The sequence below is a fragment of the Natrix helvetica genome (assembly GCF_964273705.1).
Source record: "Natrix helvetica genome assembly, chromosome: 1".
Taxonomy (NCBI): domain Eukaryota; kingdom Metazoa; phylum Chordata; class Lepidosauria; order Squamata; family Natricidae; genus Natrix; species Natrix helvetica.
This window is the reverse complement of record NC_138548.1, coordinates 24,077,918-24,101,420: the sequence shown is the minus strand read 5'-3', so window position 1 is coordinate 24,101,420 and position 23,503 is coordinate 24,077,918.

Sequence of the window (23,503 nt, the reverse complement as noted above, 5' to 3'; positions counted from 1 at the left end):
GGAGTCTGCTTCATGCTCTTGGGAAGCCTAGGTCAGAATATCTTCTTAAAAGAGACACTGTTAGTGAATGTGGGATCTCTCGTGTTGAATTCTGACAAGTGCTTGGACAAGTCCCTGTACCATTTTTGGGAAGTGGTTTGCCATTGTCTACTTTTTCTTATGGCTGAGAGTAACTGGCTCAAGGTCACCCGGCTGGCTTTGTACCAAAGTCAAGACTAGAACTTATGGCCTCCACTATTTCTTAGCTGGTGCCTTAACCAATAAAACATATACACATACACATCTTAAAGAGTACTACCTTGCTGACTTTTACTTTCTCTTAAGAAGAGTTTGGAGAATGATTTGCCTGAAATGGTGTAGGGTTTCCTGCCTAAGCAGAGGGTTGGACTAGAAGTCCTCCAAGGTCTCTTTCAACTCTGTTATTCTATTCTATTCTATTCTATTCTATTCTATTCTATTCTATTCTATTCTATTCTATTCTATTCTATTCTATTCTACTCTACTCTACTCTACTCTACTCTACTCTACTCTACTCTACTTCTGTTGTTGATCATGCACATTATCAGGCTTGGAAGCATCGGGGTATAGGGCCTCAAGCCTGCCACATATTCAAACATAGTTACTATGGGAAGCTGGGAGGGTGGTGGTGGTATGGAGCTTGGGAGATATGTAGCCAAAATAACATTCCTTCTCAGAAAGTCAAGGCTGCCTCATCCCTGCACCTGGATGGATGTGGATGGGAGGAATATTCGTTGATTGGACCATGTGATGGACTTGTGTGTATTGGGGCAGGGTCTTGAACTTTCAACTTTGTGGGGATAACCTGGAAGCTTTCAGATTTGGGTTTTCACAGATGTGTCAACATGACTGTTCTAATACAATGGTCTTTTGAGGAATCTCTTGCCCCGAATTCTTATTTTATTGAGGATGTTATTTGGAACCCTGAAACACATCATACATGAACACTAAATGACTGCAGGGTACTTCACTTTCAGCATTTACAATGAGAATCAGTATAGTGTCTTACACATTTATCATCACCATCATCGTTATCTGATTACATTTTCTACACCATAAGGGCTGCAGTAGCAATGTTTCTGTGGCCCAAATCCTAGTCCCATGATGAACTCTTCTAATACTCTAATCCACAACTCTTAAAGTTGCCAAGATTTGATACCCCTGTTCTAGACCAACTTGAGATAAAGTGCTTCAAAAAAACATGTGATAAAACAGATGAGCTGTGGTGGTGCAGTGGTTAGAACACAGTAGCAGGGAGCTAACTCTGCCCACTGCCAGGAGTTTGATCCAGACCAGCTAAAGGTTGACTCAGCTTTCCATCCTTCTGAGGTCAATAAAACGAGGGTCCAGATTGTTGGTGGCAATACACTGACTCTGTAAACTCAGTACAGACAGTACTGTTAAGCATCATGGATGGTATATAAGTCTAACTGGTGTTTTTATTGTTATTGGCAGGAAGTATTTGCTTGAGTGTATGCATGTTTTAAGTGTATCTTGTACCAACTCATGGATTAAGAAACTGCAAGGTTGAATGGTCCTCTTGCCACTGCACAACCAAGGAAGTAGAGATTGTTTTGCCTTTTCAGCTTCTCAGGAGACAACGGTAACCTTGTTGTGGAGGTGAACAGTTAACCAGAGAAAGTTGACATTTCCAGTTGTAGCTGCTTTCTGAAGATTTATTTTTATTTATTATTTAATTATTTATTTAGTCAAGGATATATTAGATAACATATTTAACATGATTTGAATACATGAAATGGATACAAACAATTTAATTTAATTTTTAAACTTTATTTATTTTGTCAAGCATGTATAACAAAACAGATATAAGTATAAACATGATTATGAATACAGCAAATGGATACAAATAAAAAGAAACATTAGGACAGGGATGGTAGGCATGTTGGTGTGCTTATGCACACCCCTTACAGACCTCTTAGGAATGGGGTGAGGTCAGCAGTAGACAGTCTAAGGTTAAAGTTTTGGGGATTTGGGGAAGAAACCATAGAGTTAGGTAGTGCATTTCAGGCATTGACAACTCCGTTGCTGAAGTCGTATTTTCTGCAATCGAGTTTGGAGCGGTTAACGTTAAGTTTGTATCTATTGTGGGCTCGTGTATTGTTGTCGTTTAAGCTGAAGTATTCATTGACAGGTAGGACATTGTAGCAGATAATTTTGTGTACTATGCTCAGGTCAGACTGAAGGCGGCACAGTTCTAAGTTGTCTAAGCCCAAAATTTCAAGCCTGGTGGTATAAGGTATTCTGTTGTGAGCAGAGGAGTGGAGGACTCATATCATGAAATATTTTTGAACTCTCTCAATTGTATTAATGTCTGATATGCTGTGTGGATTCCAGATTTGTAAGCTGTATTTGAGAATAGGTCTAGTAAAGGAAACATTAGGACAGGGATGTTAGGCACATTGGTGCGCTTATGCATGCCTCTTACTTGACTAAGTAATTGAATCTTGACTAAGATTCATTAGTCAAGATTCAATTAGTCAAAGTTCGTTAGTCAGGATTCCCCTTCTAAATGGGAACTTAAGTTAGAACTTAAGTGTCCTCTAGGAAGAGGGCTGTTCCCAGTGCCTGTCCTCCTTCTGAATTAAATATGAAATATTGTCAGTGAATGCACAGGGATGTAACAAAAGGGTTTTCTGCAGATTTTGTTTTGCTGTTTCCACTGGAGACAAAAGAGAAGAGAGAAGTAATGATGGTACTCTATGTCTCATCTTGAGAGGGGGAAAATGAGATCTGCTTTATCAAAAGCCTGCAGAAAATATAATTAAAGCAAACTCTGGAGGGCAGACTGACAAGGCATGATAGAGAAAAAAGGAAAGTTCTGCAAGAAACATCAAGCAGTTGCTTTAGAAAAACAGGCAAATAAGGATTACTGCGCGAACATGAAGAGGGCAATTCTATTGTCGTCTGGGTGAGTGGGCCAGAAAGGATATTAATTCGTGCTTAGGTGAGCTTTGCCTCTGGCAGGTGGCATCCTGCTGAATCAGCTTGGTAAGGCTCATGAACCTGTCAAATGAGCAGTGTTCAAATAAGATAAAGGATAAAAGTTGGCCACTCCAGGAAAAAAAAAAAAGAAATATTACATGCACATGTATTTTCTCTCAAAAAATGTCTAGAAGTGAGTTTGCCTTGATTGCATTGATGAAATAACTAGAGCTATGAGTTATTGGGAGATTCAGATAAGAAAAAAGGAAGGGAGAATATATGGTCCCCAATTGCGGCTGGACTACAAAGCCATATCAGCAGGGACTCTTGGCATCTACATATAATTGAGATGCATCTAAAGCACCATGGAGATATAAAAATAAATAGTGTGATGCAGTATTTAGAATGCAGTATTGCAGACTAACTCTGCCCACAACCAGGAGTTCGATCCTGACTAGATCAAGGTTGACTCAACCTTCCATTCTTCTGAAGTTGATAAGTTTAAGTACTATTGCTATTTTATTCTTAGAATTATTCATTTTTTCATTCAATGAAACTTAGGTCACAGAAATGATTTTAAAACATAGTGCAATTGTTAATATAATGAAATGGTTAGAAGTGATATAAAGTATGGTTGAAGATGTTAAAGAATTTGAAGTAAACCTAAACTGCTAATATGTATGTAATAATGATATTTTGATATATATAAAATAAGAGAGAGATGTAAGACTCCGGGGAAGTACCACCTTCCGTATGATGTAGCTGTCAAAATTTTTCTCCACATTTATGTATGCTTTTCCCCAAAATATTTGAAAAAACCAATAAAACTTTTTTATAAAAAAAGAATTATTCATTTTGTACTTTTTATCTCTGATCTATCTCTGTAGCCTGAGAGATGTTTTAAACTATTCTTTTCCACCTGGTAATGTTGTTCAGTTTGCTTGGCCATTTTGAAGAGCTAACTTGCTTTGAGGCAAAGAGTTGCCGCTTTTAACAATGGAAGTTCTTGGGCATCCTTCTTTATGACATAGAGAGGAGAAAAGGAAGACCAAGGGATAAGTCAATGACAGAATGAAGCATGTTCCTTGCCTTCTAATTTCTATCCTCACTAAAGCAAAGAAACAATTTTGAAGAGCTAAACTGTTTGATAAATATTTAATTCCCTGAAAAATTTGGAAGACTTGAAGGGCCCCAGGAAAGTAGTAATTTTTGCTTTCCTCTGGATATTTAGACTTATGAGTATGCCTCTTCTCTTCTTCTCCATTCTGTGATCACTGAACATCTGAAAAAAGCTGAACTACTTGAGCATCAAAATCCTGCAGGAGTCTCAAAGAAACATAAACAGACAGAAAACAAGCCAATGCAAATCCACCAAACATGACCATAAAGCAAATACAACATAAGGAGAATGCCAACATCCCTAATAGAAGGGGAACCTTTGATTCCTTCTTTTAAAGCAAATACAACATAAGGAGAATGCCAACATCCCTAATAGAAGGGGAACCTTTGATTCCATCTTTTAAAGAATGTCATCTACAAAATTATTGGAGAGAGGGTTGATGATGCTAAGAAGGCAATGGAGTAGCAACTTCCCTGCTGAGCCCTTTATGATATAGAATAGAATGGAATGGAATAACAGAGTTGGAAGGGACCTTGGAGGTCTTCTAACCCAACCCCCTGCCTAGGCAGGAAACTCACACCACTTCAGCCAAATGGTTATCCAACATCTTCTTAAAAACTTCCAGTGTTGGGGCATTCACAACTTCTGGAGGCAAGTTGTTCCACTGATTCCACTAATTCCAACAATTCCACTAATTGTTCTGTCGGGAAATTCCTCCTCAGTTCTAAGTTGCTTCTCTCATTGATGGGTTTCCACCCATTGCTTCTTGTTCTACCCGCAGGTGCTTTTATTTTATTTGTCTTACTTGTTTTTACAAATGGCCTAGCCACACATCTTAATTTTTATCTTATTTATTTAATGAACACATTCCCTGCAAGATTCTTGGAGGCAGGCTTTCTTAATTCCTGTCACCTTCTCAAGAACAACCTCTTCCCAGAGATCAGCCTTGCCTTAAAATTACTAAGATTCAGGAAAGCATATAAAACCTGGTTATTTCAGCAAACCTTTGAAGAACAGAGCAATTAAGGGAGATTCCTCCACTGTGTGATACCAATTAGATTAATATTTATGAATCTTCAGCATAGAAATATTTTGCTATTAATTTGTTCATGTTAATGTTTTTATTTGGGTTATATTTGGGAGGTTGTTTTAATCACGATTAAGCATGGTGCAATGATAAACTGTTCCAGTGATTGGAATGGATCTATGGAATCTAAATAAATAAAAAAATATTTCAATAGTTTGATGCTGTTGCCAACAAACAAGCATTGTGTGATAGTTATAGCTAACCTTTCCTGTTCCTGGCTTGATTTGGAGAATAGGTCAGTCAGCCAAACATGATATTATCTGCCCCAAATCTGAAAATTTTAGTTTGTGTTCAATTCAGTTTGAATCCTGCTATGACCTTCATTTCATTGCTATAGAGGACGTTCAATCTCTCTCCCACTCTCAGATTTATCAATGAATCCCACCAGTTTCCCTGCTCTTCTCTGCCAGTGTTACCATGTTGAAAAATGCCAGCTGGGCTGGAAGAAGGGATCAGGTGAGAACCTAACTTGGAGTCATTTTTCAGTCACAAGTGGACAGTGGTTTGCTGATCGCATGTGCACGTTCTGTTCACGCATGTGCCTGACTCGCACTGCACATGTGTGCACAATCCACCGCTCCTGTGACAACCAGCTGATTGTCAGGGCTCACACAGGCATCACACGCTATGCGCACGTGCACAATTTGCCTTTTGCCATGAAAACAGGTACAGAGCACGGGGGTGGGCGGGCCAAAAGAGCCACCATACCAGTTCGCTCTCAGCTGCTCCGGGCCACTAACTGGCCAAACTGGTAGTAACTCACCTCTGAAGTGGCATAAGCTTGACCTCCCCCAAGATCCAAGAAGCCTTATCTGGTTTTTCCCATGGGAAGGCAAGAAATCTGGTGAGATTCTTGTAACATTGGTGGCAAGCAATAAAGTTGTTGACTTTGGTTATTCACCAATGGCTCTGGGTGCTTGCACCTGATACATTCTGATACTGGACATTCAAGGAAATACCAGTGACAGAGTGTGGGTATGTCCCCTTCCTTCTGTTCCTCACTATAAGCACTTAAGAACCAGCTACAGTGCTTATACTGAACTCATGGTGTCCTTGCCTGGACCTATTTCTTTCTTTCTTTCTCTACTGCAACTATAGACAGATGCAAACATTTTGAAAAATCAGAAGATTGGTAGATATTTTCTCACTTCTTTTACTTTTCTTCTTATATTGTTGCTGAGCTAATAAGCTCGATGTCTACTTCCATAATCTTTTTTTGGCTATAAATCCTCCTATCAACCTTCACTCAAATCCTCTCTGGGATCAGTGTTCTTCATTATTACAGTATTTTATCTCTCCTGCTTAGCTCAGCCTCCCTATCTCCTGTGCACATGGAAATCAAGGACTGTGCCACATGGAGCAGTACAGATCTCTTTGTCTCTCAAACCACCTGACCAATAAACATTCTTATATCTGCTCTAGAGAAGCCAGGGACCAGGAATTACTTACTGTGATGCATTCTGCTCTAATGTTTTCTTCCCAGTGGTTTTAGCAAACCTTCTGTTACCAAAATTCTTCCTTTGTTAAAAGGGGAAAAAAGTGATTTCCAAAAATATTCACTAGGGTATTCATTAAAGCAGTTATCGTTCCCCCATGGTAATGGGTTTCCTTTGGTGATCCAGTTAGTTGTCATTTTATTTTTACAGCATGACCCTAATGTGTCACTCTAATATAATGCAGAAAATTGAAACCTTCATAAAAAACCAGCCCACATTGTTGCATTTATGATTCCCTCTGAGATGCCCTAAATACTGAGATCTAGAACTTTGAAACTTCTGGACCTTTCATACAAAGTAAAATAAATATTTCCAGGAGCTTTCACAAGAAGAAAATAAGCAATGAAAGGATAAAGAAACATTCAACTTCGTATTGCCTTTTAATCGCTCAATTCATAGATTTTGGTATTATTATATTTAAATTTAAGAGTTTTCATTTGTATCATTTTTTCATTTGTTGAATTATAAACACTGGCCTCCAATTTCAGTCTGTCTGAGAAATAAGACCAGCCCAATGCAATTCAGCTGCTTGCCAGAGCTACTCAAACATCAACCGACAGATAGCCGTGCCCTAAAAAAAGGAAGACCCACACTGAGTTTTCTTTTGGGATTCTGCAACAAGACTTCTGCAACTTGTTCATGAGGATATTTAATGAGCAACATTCTTTTCTGCAATTATGGATGTCCAAGGGTGGGTCAAGAGAGGAGAAAATGATGATGTGTGAGGTGATGTCATTATGGACATGTCACGACCTGCATACTTTTGTAAGCCACTGAGATGAGGCTACTTGATGAAAGCATTTGAATAGTGACATCGTCATTTTGTAATCATAATGCCACTGCAATTTGCTCTGGAAGTTGTTGTCTGCAAAATCTTAATGAAATCCAAACTAATGGTATGGACAGTTATCCGTATTTATAATGTCAAGAATCATCCTAGCTGAGAATGAAAAAAAAATGAAAGCATGACTGGTGTGAGAAGTAAGCTCAGTTTGTGCGGGTAAGATTATCACTCCCGCTGTCAAGCAAAACCAAGCATTTAATAGTGAGTGCCATACCATGTGCACAAATCATACAAGTGACAAGAAAATAGGGGCAGTCAGGCATAACACAGGTTATGGAGACAGTAAACACAGGGTCAATCAAAATGGACTCAAATGTCTATACACCAATGCACAGAGTATGAGGAATAAACAGGGCAAATTAGAAATTCAAGTAAAAGGGCAGATATGATATTGTTGCCATTACAAAACTTGGTGGGATGAAACCGACAAATGGAACATAAAGGCTAGAAGGATTTAAATTATATAAAAGAAATAGACCAAATAAAAGAGGAGATGGAGCTGCACTATATATAAGAAATAATTACCTCTCTACAGAAATAGAGCACAACAATGATGAGAACTATCTTGAATGCATTTGGGTCAACATTAAAGGTTGGGAGGGAAATGACATTGCCATAGGTCTATACTACAGGCCACCCAACCAAGCAGAGGAAGTAGATGAACTTTTTGCTAGTCAGCTAACTAAGGTATGTAGGAAGCACACCACAATAGTAGTGGGGGATTTTAACTACCCTGACATCAACTGGGAAACAAACTCTGCACCAAGTGGAAGATCCAACAGGTTCCTAACAAACCTAGCATACAAATTTGTTTCCCAAAAAGTAGAGAAGGGAACAAGGGGATCAGCCATATGGGACTTAATTCTCAATAACAGAGAGGAAATGATAGAAGGTGTTGAAACCACAGGAACCCTGAAGGCAAATCACCATGCAATATTGGAATTCAACTTTATGCAAACACAAGTAGTAGAACAAAGTGAAACTAGAGTCTTGGACTTTAAGAGAGCTAATTTCAATAAACTTAGAGAGAGCTTGGGAAAATTCCATGGATGAGAATCCTCAAGGGGAAAACAACTCAAGAAGCTTGGGAAATTTTGAAAAATGAGATTACAAAAGCCTAGTCTAGCACAATACCAATGAAGAAGAAAAATTACAGCTCCCAAAAGAAACCAGCATGGCTGCATAAAGAACTCTCTGACAAATTGAAAGACAAAAAAGATAAGTATAAAAAGTGGAAAGAGGGGGACATAACTAAGGCAGAATATCAGCAAATAGCCCGAGCATGTAAAGATTAAGTGAGGAAAGCTAAGGCTCACAATGAAGAAAGGCTTGCCACAAAAGTAAAAATTAACAAAAAAAGCTTCTTCCAACATGTTAAAAACAAGAAAAAAGTTAAGGAAACAATTGGTCCATTGCTAGGAGAAAGTGGCAAGAAGTTGACAAGCAACAGGGAGAAAGCAGAACTATTTAACTCATGTTTTGCATCTGTCTTTACACAAAGGGATAAAACAGTCCAACCTATCAAAAACAGCACCACAATAATCAGATTAGGAACACAAATTGAAATAGGGAACAAAATGGTAAATGAGCACCTGTCTACCCTAGACGAGTTCAAATCACCAAGACTGGATGGATTACACCCCAGGGTTCTGAAGGAACTAGCAGACGAGATCTCAGAACCACTGAACTATATCTTTCAGAGATTCTGGAGCACTGGGGAACTACCAGAGGACTGGAACAGAGCTGATGTGGTTGCCATCTTCAAAAAAGGGAAAAAAACAGATCCAGGAAACTACAGACCTATCAGCCTGACCTCAATACAAGGAAAGATTCTGGAAAAGATAATCAAGCAACGAATTAGCGAACACCTAGAAGCAAACAAAGTAATAGCCAAAAGCCAACATGGGTTTGTCAAAAACAGATCATGCCAGATTAATCTTATTACATTCTTTGATAATGTGACAAAATTAGTGGACCAGAGGAATGCCGTCGATATAGTTTACTTGGACTTCAGTAAGGCATTTGATAAGGTAGACCATAACCTACTACTAGATAAAATAGAAGAATGTGGGTTGGACAGCATCACCATCAGATAGATTCATAACTGGCTGACCAACCGCACTCAACGTGTAGTCCTCAATGGAACTGCATCTACATGGAGGGAAGTATGCAGTGGAGTACCCCAAGGCCCTGTTTTAGGCCCAGTACTCTTCAACATCTTCATCAATGATTTGGATGAGGGAATAAATGGGGAACTCATCAAATTTGCAGATGACACCAAGCTGGCAGGATTAGCCAACACTCCAGAAGATAGGCTTAAGATACAGAAGGATCTTGACAAACTTGAACATTCAGCACTATCTAATAAAATGAAATTCAATGGTGAAAAGAGTAAGGTTCTACATTTAGGCAAGAAAAAACGAAATGCACAGGTACAGTATAGGTCAGCAATGGCGAACCTTTTTTGGCTCGCGTGCCATAAGGGGGGGAGCGCAGGGGGGTCATGCGCATGAATGCCACACCCATAATGCAACGCATGACCCCCCAGTGTGCATGCATGCATGAGAGGCTCTACCCCCCATTTTTAATGCTTTTTTTTGCCCTCCCCAGGCTCCAGAGGCTTTATAGTACCCTGCGGAGGGTGAAAACAGCCTCCCCCACAGTCCCTCGAGAGACTTCAGGTACCTTCAGGAAGCTTCCCTGAAGCCTCCGGAGGGCTAAAAAGGACCCTATGAGCAAACCAGAAGTCAGTTCCGGTTTGCTCGTAGGGCCGGTATAAGCCCCCCCCCCCTGGAGGCTTCAGGAACTTCCCTGAAGCCTCCAGAGGGCTTAAACCGACCCTACGAGCAAACTGGAAGTCCATTCCCAAACTTCCAGTTTGCCCATAGGGCCATTTTTTTGCACTCCGGAGGCTTCAGGGAAGCTCCTGAAGCCTCTGGGGGTGACTCTTTTCGCCCTCCCCAGGCTCCTATAAAGCCTCTGGAGCTTGGGGAGGGCAAAAAAAATGGTTTTAAAAAAGGCTGAACTCAGCTGGCCAGTGCGCACATGGGCGCTGGCCAGCTGACAGGGCAACGCCTTGCATGCTCTGACAAATGGCATGCATGCCAAAGGTTTGCCATCCCGGGTATAAGTAGCACCTTGCTTAACAGTAGTAACTGTGAAAGGGATCTTGGAGTCCTAGTGGACAGCCATTTAAACATGAGCCAGCAGTGTGCAGCAGCTGCCAAAAAAGCCAACACAGTTCTAGGCTGCATAAACAGAGGGATAGAATCAAGATCACATGAAGTGTTAATACCACTTTATAATGCCTTGGTAAGGCCACACTTGGAATACTGCATTCAGTTTTGGTCACCATGATGTAGAAAAGATGTGGAGACTCTAGAAAGAGTGCAGAGAAGAGCAACAAAAATGATTAGGGGACTGGAGACTAAAACATATGAAGAACGGTTGCAGGAACTGGGTATGAAACAATAAGAAGGACTAGGAGAGACATGATAACAGTCTTCCAATATCTCAGGGGTTGCCACAAAGGATAAGGAGTCAAACTATTCTCCAAGGCACCTGAGGGTAGAACAAGAAGCAATGGATGGAAACTAATCAAGGAGAGGAGCAACTTAGAACTGAGGAGAAATTTCCTGACAGTTAGAACAATTAATCAGTGGAACAGCTTGCCTCCAGAAGTTGTGAATGCCCCAACACTGGAAGTCTTTAAGAAGATGTTGGATAGCCATTTGTCTGAAATGGTATAGGGCAGCGATGGCAAACCTTTTTTGGCTCACGTGCCACAAGTGGGGGGAGCACGGGGGGTCATGTGTGGTCGTGCCGCATCCATAATGCAACGCGCGACCCCAGTGCACATGCGCGCACAACGCACCCATTTTTGCATGCTTTTTTCGCCCTTCCCAAGCTCCAGAGGCTTTATAGGAGCCTAGGGAGGGTGAAAAGAGCCTCCCCCGGCGCCCGGAGGCTTCAGGGAACATCCAGAGGCCTCCCCGAAGCCTTCGGAATGCCCAAAACCACCGTCCGAGCAACCCGGGACTTCTGGGTTGCTCGGAGGGTCGTTCCAAGCACTCCGAAGGTTCAGGGAAGCCTCGGGACGGTCCCTGCACAGGCATGAGACGTGCGTCTCCATCGCCCGGGCCTCCGCTGCGTGGTGCCTCGGGCCCGGCGTCCTTGTGCCGCTCCACCCAGCCTCGGCGGGCTCGCCAGGGCCCGGCCTTCACAGCGTGGTGCCTCAGGCCCGGCGTCCTTGCGCTGCTCCGCCCAGCCTCGGTGCGCTCGCCAGGGCCCGGCCTTCACATCGCCGCCGCCGCCGCCGCTGACAGGACGGATTCGGCCAAAGGGAAGTCTGTCAGGCCTCGGCTGCGCTGCCCTCACCTCCTCCTCCTCCTCCTCCTCCTCCTCCTCCTCCTCCTCCTCCTCCTCTAGCCGCGCCACGCCGGCCGCGCAGCCGCCTCGATCCTGGCCTCGGGCACCGCCACGCCGCATCGTGCTCAATAGTTGCAACTCGGCTGCCTGCCGCCTTTCCCCTCCTGTCTCCCAGCTGGGGCGGACCGCCGCTGAGTTGCGACTATTGCCGCCGCTGCTGCTGCCGTTCAAAGGACCCGCCTCTCACCCTCTTCCTCCGGTTGGCAGGTTTCAATTCGTTCGCTGCCTGCCGGGCCCCGGCGCCGCTTTCGAGCCGGAGAGGGAAAGGAGGAGAAGGAGAAGGAGGACAACAAAGCCCCCTTTGCTTTCCCCATCCCCCTCCCTTTCGGCTTAATCCTTGCGATGCCTGCACAAAGCCCCAAGGGGAAGGATTCCTGTGCGGGATGCATGGCAGGAAGGCTATAGAGTCCCCCCTCCCTCTGCCGTCCAGACGGTCACTGAAACCTTTGGAACGCTTAAAACGACGCTCCGAGCAACCCAGAAGTCACTCCGGTTTGCTCGGAGGGTGGTTTTCAGCACTCCGAAGGCTTCAGGGAAGCCTCCGGACGGTCCTTGTAGCCTCGGGTGGGGGGAGGCTCTTTTCGCCCTCCCCAGGCTCCTATAAAGCCTCTGGAGCCTGGGGAAGGCGAAAAATAGCTTTTAATAAGGTGAACTCAGCTGGCCAGCGCGCGCATGCGCACTGGCCAGCTGACAGGGCAGCGCCTCGCGTGCCCTGACAAATGGCTCCGCATGCCACTTGTGGCACGCGTGCCATAGGTTCGCCATCACTGGTATAGGGTTTCCTGCCTAAGCAGGGGGTTGGACTAGAAGACCTCCAAGGTCCCTTCCAACTCTGCTATTGTATTGTATTGTATTGTATTATTGTAACATTAGCAGTAATTTTGTCATGTTAAAATTTATGGGGATAAGCAAAGAAATAAGCAAAGCAAGCAAGAAAGCTTTACATAGCCCAACCTATAGAAATTAAGGCTGCCTCATATTGGAGCAAAAAATTTGGAAGAATTAAATCTTTCTATATCCCATTGCAAAGGGATATGTTTGCTCAGTGGCTAGGACACTGAGCTTGTCAATCAGAAAGGTCAGCAGTTCGAATCCCTAGCGCTGCATAACGGAGTGAGCTCCTGTTACTTGTCCCAGCTTCTGCCAACCTAGCAGTTCGAAAGCATGTAAAAATGCAAGTAGAAAAATAGGGACCACCTTTGGTGGGAAGGTAACAGCATTTTGTGTGCCTTCGGCATTTAGTCATGCCAGCCACATGACCCTGGAGATGTCTTTGGACAGCGCTGGCACTTCCGCTTTGAAACAGAGATGAGCACCGCCCCTTAGAGTCGGGAATGACTAACATATACAGTATGTGTGAGGGGAACCTTTCCCTTTATATCCTGTTGTTGCCATCACACAGCCCAAACATAATATTTCCACTCTACTGTACAAGGTAGCTTTTATTGTGGATTGTTTAGAATATGTGAAATTATAAAGTTTTATTAATGATTAATATTAATCTAAGCTAGAGGATGGTACATAACGTATCTCCACAAATCAATGAAAATGTTCACCCACTGTTATCCAATGCAATGGCTTGAGGCTTCTCGAATAATTGATGCTTGTTGAAATTCTGAGTGTTGCCTTGACCCTGAGCTGGTTTCCTATCTCTGATGTTCTCAGGGAAGACATGAAGAGTGATGTGCAGTATAAAGTCTGTTGGTACAAGTTGCGAGGAACATAGAATAATTGGGCTGGTAGTCAAATGCTTAAAGTTTGCAAGATGCACTTATCTCACCTGTGCATGTGCGCCTATGTGCATAAGAGTATTGTGAAGTTTCCTGAACCCACAGAAACATCCCATTTAAGGGAATCAGATTTATTTCAAAACAAACCTGGCATGTGAAAAATTTACCTCAGAGAGGATGTGTTTTCAACAGGGCCAGTTTAGCAAATGTGCGATTTTGTAATTTTCATTCCTTTCCAATTTTCATTCCATTCCATAGTCTTGAGGGAAGGGGTTGGGGGGGGGGGAATCAGAAAACAAGAAATGATACATCTATCCAGCCCACCCGATTGGGAAGACAATGCATTTTTTGTTTTTTGGTAGGTCCTAGAAGAAAGGCCTTCTCTGTACTGGCTTCCTCTCAGTGGAACACCATTGCCCTGGAAATAAGGTTGTTCCCCTCCTTGCTACATTTCCATAAGGCATAGTTTTGTCAGCAGGTCTGGGGACCCCAAAGTGATTCAGAGATGATCTAGCGGCTTATGTGATTCTGTTGGTCGCTGTTGCTGTGGGGAGGAGTTCTGGAGTTTTTATATTGTTTATTTTTAACGTTGTATGCTGCAGAGTCACCATATGTGTTGGGTGGCCAAATACTGTATTTTTCGGACTATAAGACGCACCGGAGTATAAGACGCACCATGATTTTGAAGAGGTAAATTAAGAAAAAGCTTTTGCACTCTGCAGGCCTCCCAAACCCTTTGCACGCCTCATTTTTTGCAAAAAAAAAAAGCGGGGGGCATGCAGAACTTTGGGAGGCTTGTAGAGTGCTCCCTGACGGCTGGGAGGGCAAAAACAGCCTGTTGTTTTGCTCATTTTTTCCTTCCCCAGTCCCCAGGAGCATTTTGCAAGCCTCCCAAATCCTCTGCAAGTCCATTTTTTGCATAGGGGGTGGGGTTTTGGTAAGCCAAAAATGCTGTATTCCGTATATAAGACGCACCCAGGTTTTAACCCTCTTTTTTTTTGCGGGGGAAAAAGATGCGTGTTATACTCCGAAAAATATGGTAAATCTATTAAATAAATAAATAAATAAATAAATAAATAAATAAATAAATAAATAAATAAATAAATAAGTGTTCACCTTTTAAGGAATATTCATTCACACACACACACACACAAATACAAACACAAACACACACACACACACCACAAACACACACACACACTAATATTTAATTTGGTAGGTTTCAAAGGGACCTGAAAAACATCCTTACAAAGAATGACTGGTAAGGTAACAATATTTACAGCATTCTCTAAGTGGTTTACAGAGTCAGCTTATTACTCCCAACAAACTCAGTCCTCATTTTACTGTCCTCAGAAGGATGGAAGACTGAGTCAACCTCGAGCTGGTCAGGATCAAATTCCTGGCAGTGAGCAGAGTCAGCTTGCTATACTGCATTCTAACCACTGCACCACCACCACAGCTCTTAGGATGTTTTCCTGAGAGATTAATCTTTCCAGGAAATTTAGAAGTGAGACAATCCCTTCATTAATCATTAGAGCTAGGAGTAGGATTTCTAACTGCATTGTGATAAATTTGATTTATGATACCGGTACTTTTATTTATTTTTTGCTTATATGTGTTTTCGTACCATCGCTTGTTCTTATATATTAAAAACTGGAACTTTTAATAAAATGATGTGTTCCTTCCATGTTCTGAGTCACCTCTGATAATTTGCTAACATATTCTGTTTCTTGTTGACTACTTTTTTTCTTTAAGTCTAAGCAATTGTTTAAGTAAGATAGCTGTGTAAATCTCTTAAATAAATAAATATTTGTGTAACTTAAAAATAGCTCCTGGAAAAAAAATATTTGAGTGAGCCACAAAAGCTCACCCATGATAGGGGAACAATGAGAACTAAAGCAACAGATGGGTGCAAAGTCATCATCATATATCCTATCCTATCCTATCCTTAACATATTAACAGAGTTGGAAGGGACCTTGTAGGTCATCTAGTCCAACCCACCACCCAAGCAGGAGACCCTAAATCATTTCTGACAAATGGCAGTCCAATCTCTTCTTGAAAGTTTCAAGTCTTGAAGTCCCCACAACTTCTGAAAGCAAGCTGTTCCATTGATTGTTCTCACTATGAGAAAATTTCTCCTTATTTCCAGGTTAAATTGCTCCATGTTCACTTTCCATCCATTATTCTTGTTTGGCCTTTAGGTGCTTTAGAAAATAGTCTTGACCCCTTCCTCTCTGTGTCAGCCCCTCAAATATTGGAACACTGCTATCATGTCTCCCCTTGTCCTTTTCTTCACTAGACTAGCCATGCCCAGTTCTTATAACTGTTCTTCATATGTTTTAGTCTCCAGTCCCCTAATCATCCTGGTTGCTCTTCTCTGCATTCTTTCTAGAATCTCAACATCTTTTTTATAGTATGGTGACCAAAACTGGATGCAGTACTCTACGTGTGGTCTTACTAAGGCTTTATAGATCACTTGATCTTGATTATATTCCTCTGTCAATGCAATTTAGGATTGCATTCACTTTTTTGGCTGTTGCTGCACACTGCTGGCTCATATTTAGCTGGTTGTCCAGTAAGACTCCACAATTTCTCTCTATTAAGCCTGGTTTCACCCAGTCTATATGTGCAATTTTGGTTTTCCTTGCCTAAGTGTAGGACTTTACTTTTCTCTACACTGAATTTCATTTTGATAGATAGATAGATAGATAGATAGATAGATAGATAGATAGATAGATAGATATCATAGCATAGCATAGCATAGCATATGTCACATCACATCATATATATTATATCACATATTATCATATATCATGTCATATATCACATGATATATCATATCACATATCCACATCCGCATCCACATCCATATCCAAGGAAATGTAACTTCCAGTTCTTTACCACAGTACTTCCCAAACCTGGGTAAAATGTTTTGTTCTTTGAGTAATGACACATGAACCCATTACCCAATCACAACAGAGAAGTTTAAATAAGGGTTTTCTGAAGTCTAAAAAGGACTTTCTGATAAACGGGTTTGATAATGAAGAAAAAAGTTTGGGAAGCACTGCCTTACATATTCATCTTTCATGTAACTTAATTGAGCAAACAGACGTAGAGTAACAAAAATAATAGCCTTGGAAACTAACGCCTTGCAGGAAAAAAAGGAGCATAGTTTCCTGCAAAATATATGTAATACATTAGATATGTGCAAAGTGAAATTTTGCAGAGAATGTTGGAATGCTCAATTTTTCTTTATGAATGCACAATCTGACCATTCTAGATAGCCTAGTTTCTAGAGGTTAATCTTTCTAACCAGAAGTGGTTCACTATGGTTTGGACTGGTGTTCCAGATAAAAAAGGCCAGTTTTGCGATTGGATTATTTCTGGAAGATTATAAGCTTCCTGGGTGAAAGGATTGATTTCCAGAAAATAGCTGGATAACAGCAGCTGAACTGACATGGTATGTAGGAGGAATTAAGTATCTCTTTCCATTTCATTCAGATGGATGACAGATAATATGCTTTCAAAATGTATTTTAGAGAAAGGAATTTAGGTGAATTTCTACTGCTTCTCGTATTTTAATTAAACCCCAAAGGATAACTTCAAGGGGAATCATCTCTCGCTGGGTTGTCCAAGTTTGGGAATTGGAGATAGCAAGAAGGGCTTCAGAGCCATGAAGTAGTGAGATAATGGATGGATGGATGGATGATGATAGATTAGACAGACAGATTAAATAGATTAGATAGATAGACTAGACAGATTAGAAAGATAGATGATATCTTGAGATGATAGCTAGAGATAGCGAGATAGCTAGCTAGATAGCTAGTTATATTACAGATAGATAGATATATAGACGACAGATGATAGGTGATAGGTGATACTGTAGGTGAATGGATAGAAAGTAAAGAAAATAATTATCTAAATAACACATTCTACTAACTCTAACAATAAAGCCAGCTGTAAAAGACTGTTAAGAGAAGAAAAAAAAACAAACAAAATTTTTAAGCATCCTGAGAATAAGGCAGAATCTGACACTCTTTTGCGAGGCGAGAAAACTTCTGAGAAATTGCAAAGCAGGTTTCAGCACAGTGTTAATGGTAACTAGTGAAAGTGCCACTGTGTCTCTAAATGATTTCCTCCCTTGCACAAATAATGCCAATAAGCTGTTGTGAATACTTTAGTATTCAGAGAGACAAGTCTATTAAATAACATGATTATAAGAAGGTTCATTTTCCATCTGTGAGATGAAGGAATGCAAACTGCCAGAAATTGAACTCTAATTTCCAGTGTAATATTATCATTAAATTACTGTAAAATTAAAATGGGGCTCCCTTAGGAACAGAAAGCGATTACATGTCAGAATGAAGAAGCTGTGTTGAATAAAAGACCACATCTGTTTTTCTACTACTAACACATTGTTAAAGGAAAACGCTGCTCCATAATTCACCCTTTTTGTAAGACAAAAATTCATCTCACTGATATTTCTACACAATTTTGTAAAAAAATAGATGTCCTTGACGAAAGGGGACATCATCTACTTATTTTGGCAGGGTGTAATTAAGGAAAAAAAACAGGGACGCAGTGGCTCAGTGGCTAAGACGCTGAGCTTGTCGATCAGAAAGGTCGGTAGTTCGGTGGTTCAAATCCCTAGCACTGTGTAACGGAGTGACCTCCTGTTACTTGTCCCCGCTTCTGCCAACCTAGCCGTTCAAAAGCATGTAAAAATGCAAGTAGAAAAATAGAAACCACCTTTGGTGGGAAGATAACAGCGTTCTGTGCGCTTTCATTGTTTAGTCATGCCAGCCACATGATCACAGAGATGTCTTCAGACAGTGCTGGCTCTTTGGCTTTGAAATGGAGATGAGCACTGCCCTCTAGAGTCAAGAATGACTAGCACATATGTGTGAGGGGAACCTTTACCTTTACCTTTAATTAAGGAAAGAATGAATGAAAATCATTTGATATGTACTTGTTTGTGCCTTTTTGGCTCAGTTCTTGCTTTCCTTTCGCTGCTATCTTTTCATAACCAGAAAAAGTATCTTTAATTCCATGAACAATGGAGTTGGGAGTTTTCTTTCTTGGTTATTGATGGAGGTGGACCAATGTAATGGTTACTGTTACACATGCTGCCACATTTCGCTTATGGTTACTTATTCATGCATTCATAACCTGTTGAGGCCCACAAGTCTTGTAAGACCCCATTGCTTTCCACCTGGGCTTTTCCGGTAGGTGTGGCTAGAGAAAACAACACACAACCCTGATCCACAATTGGGAAATAATTAAGGAAACACACTTTCAGCTAAACATTGAGGTACAACAGGTTGTTCAAAAAACGTGGAGAACCAGTGAACTTACAGTAGCAGCAATTTTTTTACTGATTACAGTGTGTATTTGCTCTTTCTCACATGCATACAAACACATCCATACTGACTCATATCCTTCTCAACTAGGGTGCCAGGTGGGCTTCAAGACCCCTTTTTATCTCCCAAATTTCTAGCTTTGTGAATAGCTTAGATTGGGTATTTTCCCATGTGCTGAGGTCCAGCCTCCTTTGCCTGGTAGGTGACATTTTTCCCCCTTTGTTTCCCCAAATAACTTGTTTTCTTTTTTATTTAACCCTCCCCCCAAAAAGAGATCTTTTAGACAAGATTCCTGGCTTTTTTTCTCCTCTGTTTCCATGCCCTGTTTGATTTTTAATTACAGAAGCTTCAGCCTAGTATTGCACTATGTTGCATGTAATACGGAACACTTACTCTTAGAATAATAATAATAATAATAATAATAATAATAATAATAATAATACAGCAAGAAAAAATTACAAAATACCGGGACTTGCAAATTGAGGTTGAGCGACTGTGGAAAAAGAAATCATGTGTTGTCCCAATTGTAATTGGAGCCCTTGGAGCAATACCTAAAGGGCTAACTCGCTATTCTAAATTCTAAATTTACCTAACTTGAACATTCTGACTCTACAAAAAACCACCCTTCTTGGAACAACTTATATCCTCCAACATTACCTTAACAATTCCTTGATCTTTGGTTAGGACTCGAGCTGTTAGGCTACCAAGCAGTCCCAAAGGCTGTGAATCTCACCAAAGATTAACCACATAATAATAATAAATTAATAATAATAATAATAAATGCAAAAAGCTGCACTGCTTGGATCCACACGTATATTACGAAAATACGTTATGACGTCCTAGGCCCCTGGGTGGGGCCCGACTAGTAATCAATGCCAAATCCGGCAAAACAACTGGCTGCTGTGATGCAATTGAATAATAATAATGATGATGATGATGATGATGATGATGATGATGATGATGATGATGATGATGGAGTTTTTAATAGTGGGATTTTAAAAATAATGTTCTCATTTTATGGCTTGTTTTTTATTGTATCTACCCAGTGTCATATTTTGTGAGGTGGGCAACTTTTCCTTTTCACTTTCAGCCAAGTACATGTGGTAGAAGAGAAAATCAGAAAGCAAGGTCTCTGTTAAGGAGCAAATTGTGACTTCACTTCATTTTGGATGTGATCTCACCTACTATTGGTATGATTCCAAATACTATAGCAGGGTGATGTTGCCTCCAGTTGTGGCAATGTTCTCTTCTTGGGGGGGGGGGGGATACTTGTCTTTGATTTGGAGTTGTAGGGCTTGTGTGATTTGTATGAAATATAAGTAGAGTAAGAAAGAGGAGTGATAGAGAAGAAGAATTATTTGAATAAAAAGTAGAAGTGTTGACATCCTATTCAGTTGCATTTTTTCCACACATAAAGCATCAGTACAGTGAATTCTAATTTATTAGGAAGTCATACCAATTTTGTTGTTCTTTTTCAACTTCAGTTCATTGTAGAGGATTGTCTGATCATAAAGAGCTTTGGCTGGATTGAATGGATTGCCGCACAATTGATCTGACAATATAACAGTTGATGATTTTAATTGGATCTCAGGATGTATGCCCACCATTTATTTTTCTCAAAAAAAAAAAACAAAGAAAGAAAAAGAAAGTGTCAGACCTGCAAGCCATCTTTTCTTTTTGGATTGCAGACCTGCCACACTTTCTACTGTGGGGAAATGGAAGGGGGTATTATATGGAGCTAGGTGAGATGTAGCCATAATAACATTCTTCTTAGAAAGTCAAGGTTGTTTTTGTCTATGCACCTGGCCGGATCTGGAGGGAAGGAATCTGTCTTTGTGGTAGTGAAAGATTGTTTCATATGATGAACTTGTGGGTGTTGGAGCAGGATCTTGAACTTTCAACTTGGTGAGAAAACCTGGAAGCTTTCAGGTTTGGGTTTTCCCAGATGTGCCAATGTGACACCTCTAATAATGTGGAACTTTGAGGGAACAAGCCTTGGAGTTTTATTTTGTTGGGGGTGTTTTTTGGAACCCTGACAGAAAGGAAGGAATGAAAGAAAGAAAGAAGGAAAGAAAGAAGCTGAGACAACAGTTCTTTACAGCATCAACTTACCTATCGTGGGATCTACAACATCATATTATTGTCTCTTCCTTTGCTCTCCTTTTTTCTTCCTTCCCAAGCTCCTTCTTTATCACCTTTCTTAATTCATCAGATGATGACTATGTTGCTACTGTGATAATTAAGGCTGATAATGTTTTCTTTATACTACTGAAGATAAAAAAAATTAGAACTACTAATCATAAGCAATTAAGATTTTGCAATTCTGAAGCATCTTCACTTTAGGTGGCTTATATACCAAATCATAATTTGTGGCTTTAGAGAACTTTTTACCTATATATTCTATTCATGAAATTCCCTGTGACTGTCAACTCATAAACAGTGACATTCTATGGAGAAACAAGAGAGAAAGAGTTTTAATCCTTTTAAACTTTGATGTTGGAAAGGACTTCTGAGAATACAATGGACAATCAAGAAAACAAGCAAATTGTCAAAATAAACAAATGGATAATTGAACAAATCAATCTAGAGTTCTCTTATTTGAGACACAAATGACCAGGCTCAAGTTATTGTTATTACTTTGGATACTTTATTGGAGGATCTAAACAACCAATCCAGAGACAGATTGTCATGGAGAAAATCTATGTGGTCAATAATTGTTGACAAAAACTTGATAGCACTCAAGTTATAGAGCACTCAATCAAATATAAAGGCTTACTGTCTACTCTGAATGTTGGCAGCTATAGAACTGAAGAGGCTTTTTGGATGAGAAGTGATACTTCTTCAAAGAAAAACAAAATCCATTTGTCTTTTGATAAAGCACCTTTGGGACAACTATGACTTGGATGACTGAGAATCTCCATAGACGTTGGCTACTATATACGCTATTTTTAAGTTTTTAATCTTGAAACAGGAAATTCCTAGTATTTCCCCCCAAAGTTATGAAATTATAGCTTTGATGGAATTTTTTTTTCCAATTCAAGTTCTGTTGATGTAGCAAGAAGCCATTTGACTTGATTCTGAGAGATCGAACAGAGAGCTGTAGACAGATGCAAAAGCTGCAGGCATTTAAGAAATTGCTCTTCTAAATGGTCCCTCTGCATTCCATTTTAGTAATGAATTTCATCCCTAATCCATAGGTTTTTTATTGACTCTGTTGATTTGAAAATGGGAGTCAAGTGAACAATTACAATTTGTGGGCCAGCTGTGACCATTCTAGTTAAGACCAAGCTATAGCTATGAATGCTTTGATTGCATCACAACCAGACTACTGCCATGCATTTTGTGTGGGGATCCCTTTTAACTACATCTGAAATCTTTAACTCCAGAGGTGGGTTTCACATAATTTTACTACCGGTTCACTGCGCACAGAAACTGTGAGTGCATGCGTGCACTTACTTGCTTTGTGAGCGTGCATGCCTTCAACTCATGCACTTTGCTCATGTGCGTGGCTTGCACACATGCTTAGTAAAACATGGCTAAATAGGATGGCATAGAGCTGTGGTCCACCCATAGGTTGCCACTACCGGTTAGCCCAAACCGATCCGAACCGGCTGAATACCACTACTGTTCAACTCCATTTATGATACAAATTCATTCATCTTGTAATATGTACACTGACCTCTTCTTTATTACATCATTATGTTGCACTGATTGTGGGCTAACCTTACAGATGATGCCCAATATTACCACTAGAGTCATATGTATATTTGGGACATATTTGTGCCTTTGGGGTGACTGTTGTATACAGTCAAGGATAATGTAAGATGCTGATGCTTCCCCATAATGATATATTTCAGATATATACTGTATGTTTTATACAATATATATTTTAGATATCCAGTTCCATGACGCCATTTCACCCAATAGACTACATCACCCGCTAACTTCTGGGATAGGTTTGTTCATGATCCTGCCTGTGTAAGAAGTTATTAGGGCATATGTTTTTAAAAAATCCCTGGCCTTAGACACATTTGTTGATGAACTCAAATATAAAAGTTTGCTTGCTTCAAAATGAATCTCTCCTTATGAGCTAATAGCTACTTGAGCCTCAGGTAATTGTGATATAGATTCAATAGATACATTTCTGTTGTCTTGCTTCATCTTGAGTTAGGTGTATTGGGTGAGCTTGATGCCAACCATCTTTCTGGCTACCTTGATTTCTCTTCCTACATAATTGTATCATTTCTTTGTTTTGGCTCCTATTCCTGCAATTCCAGAATATATGTGTTTTCTCATTCTTTGGGGCTGCTGAAATTGAAAGGATCTATAAAATGTTTTGCTCTCTATTGTTTTGGAGACTGGCAGCCCTTAACCCTAAGAGTTAAGGTCCATGACCTCGTGACCATTGCCTAGATTCTTGTTGCTTTATAGGCTAATATTGTGAGCCTCTCCAGTCTTGTCCTACCATGCATCATT